General features: G+C 49.4%; 1 protein-coding gene across 4 annotated transcripts in view; it reads right to left on the minus strand.

Moving 5' to 3' along the window:
* Csnk1g1 (casein kinase 1 gamma 1) overlaps nucleotides 1-2,312 on the minus strand; it is a 122,669-nt gene extending 120,357 nt beyond the window's left edge. For all 4 annotated transcript variants that reach the window (XM_026779161.1, XM_026779160.1, XM_005347751.3 and 1 more), the window contains exon 1: nucleotides 2,184-2,312. The gene's annotated coding sequence lies outside the window, so the exon portion shown is untranslated. The remainder of the gene's footprint in view (nucleotides 1-2,183) is intronic.
* Nucleotides 2,313-2,500: the final 188 nt, after the last annotated feature.

Below are 2,500 nucleotides of genomic sequence, written 5' to 3' on the forward strand. Positions count from 1 at the left end.
TCTTGTAGACCAGGCTGGTCTTGAACTCACAGAGATCCGCCTGCCTCTGCCTCCCGAGTGCTGGGATTAAAGGCGTGCGCCACCATCGCCCGGCTGTAATCCCAGCTCTTAAAGGAAAAGAGTGTCTCAAGATCAAGGTAAGCCTGAGTTATATGCTGAGACTGTCTCAAAAAACAAAACAGAATTAAATTAAATTTTCCTAATACTATAAACTAAATCTAACTAAGATGACTCATGCAAGTGATGTTGACCTTAATCTTAAAATTACAACTACTTCCTATTTTATGTTCCAAGTCTAACAGCCTTTAAGAAGACATGATGTTAAGATTTAAATAAGTTACTTATAAATTTTTTTATTTCAATCCATATATAACTGTGGTTTATCTGAGAAATATCTATCAAATGTACTTTGGTCATTTCAAGATAAAAAACATAGAGTATTTACTACATGCTTTAAGAAACTATTGAAGGTAGGCAGTGGTGGCTCTCTCCTTTAACTCCAGCACTCAAGAGGAAGAGGCAGTCGGATCTCTGTGCGTTCGAGGCCAGCCTGGGTCTACAAAAGCTAGTTCCAGGACAGGCTCCAAAGCTTGTCTCGAAAAGAAAGAAAGAAAAGAAAGAAAGAAAGAAAGAAAGAAAGAAAGAAAGAAAGACCCCTCAAAATGTTCTCTTTGAACATTACCATCCAGATCCCTTTTCAAAATCCTCTTCCACTAAGTTGGGCTACTCTAACTACGTAATGACAATCTTGAAATTCAAAGGTGCTTGTTTTAAATGGATTTATATAAACAATCACCTCTCTTATAACACTGATTAAAATTTAACTCCTATTTGTGAAGAGACTGAAACTCTGCTATAGTCTATGACTTGACCAAGGTCAACAACTCGCAAGAGGCACAGGCTGATTCATTCCCAGAATTATCTTTCTCAAAGCCAACATTTCCACTGAGTACAATTATCTCCTTAAAAGATTAAGAGACAGCTCAACAGCGGAGAGGGACTCTCTCCAAATGTTCACTTGTTCTAAGACATATATCACTAAACTACCTACAATTCGGTCAGTTAAACAGAAATGAAGAGAGTATTTCTGATTCGTTTAAACCACAGGTTTGGCAGATGAAAAAGGCTGGAAAATACTTGCCTCAACAAGTCTCATCTAGACCTCCATTTATATGGATTTGTGTGTGTGTGTGTGTTTTAAGCATGTACATTTATAAGGCTACGTTTGAATAGATGCTTTCCAGTATTGCACTTTTCTAAGAAAATTCATACCAGATACATACATATCGCTCCAGGAGACTGCTAGAATATGCCATCCTGGCCATTTGCAAATATCCGAAATACCATCCAGGGGCAACAAACCCAGTTCCACACTCTTTTCTTTTATGATGTGATGCGTGCCCACTTGGGGGACAACCGCTCCTATAGGGCGCCGGGGCGAGAGAGCAATAAAGGAAGAAGCGGGGGAAGCGCACGGAAGTTGGGTGGAGGGAGGTCTCATTACCCACTCTTCTGCCCTAGCTCTGCCAAGGGCGGCTCCGCGATGCCCAGCAGACACGAAACCCCTACAAGTCCTCGAAGCCCGGCTCTGCCCCAGCAGAAAGGGTCCGGGACGCGGACAGTGTGAAGTATGGGATGACCACAGCCATTCAGCAAAGTCCGTACCCTGATTTCGGCCTTGAATGATGCTCCCCCTCCCTCCCCTTTCGGAGCGGGAGCGGGCACTCCAGGTGGGAAACTCCCGGTTTGCATTGACCGAAGTCTCTGCCTCAGAAAGGCAGCCTCCTGCGACCGAGTCTAACCGGCCACCCGCAACTCTTCGCTCGCAAGGACCCTGGTCCCCTCCATGCCGCCCCCGCAAGCCGCCACAGACAGGCCCGTGCCCCACCCCGGATCCCGGCGTCCCCCGCCCCGCCCCGGAGAAGGGTCCCCCCCCCCAAAGCCCCCTTTCTCTCTCTCACACACACGCACACACACACACGCACACACACATACACATACCGCCACAGACAGGCCCGTGCCCCACCCCGGATCCCGGCGTCCCCCGCCCCGCCCCGGAGAAGGGTCCCCCCCCCAAAGCCCCCTTCTCTCTCTCACACACACGCACACACACACACGCACACACACATACACATATCTCCTCAGATTGGTCTCCCAGATCCAGTCGAAGCCAGAGCAACTACCTGTATCGGCCGCACTCCGAGGTTCCAAGGGGGCGGGCGCGGTCCCCTCCCCGAGACGCCGAGTGATTCTCACAGCCACCCTTAAAGCGACGGCTTCGCTTTCCCAGGAGCGGGAGGGAGACGAGGAGGCGGAGGGGAGGGGGGGGGGAAGGAGAGGAGTTGAGGGGCGGCCGGAGCCAAACCGGAAGTACTAATGCTGGCCCCACCCACCTCCAGGAGCCGCAGCGCATCCTGGCTCTCCTGATAGGACAAACCCTCAGCAGTCAATGAGAAATTCAGATCACCACTTCCGGGTCGTCCATGCTGCAGCCCCTCCT

This window comes from Microtus ochrogaster, chromosome 5 (assembly GCF_000317375.1).
Source record: "Microtus ochrogaster isolate Prairie Vole_2 chromosome 5, MicOch1.0, whole genome shotgun sequence".
In the NCBI taxonomy this organism is placed as follows: domain Eukaryota; kingdom Metazoa; phylum Chordata; class Mammalia; order Rodentia; family Cricetidae; genus Microtus; species Microtus ochrogaster.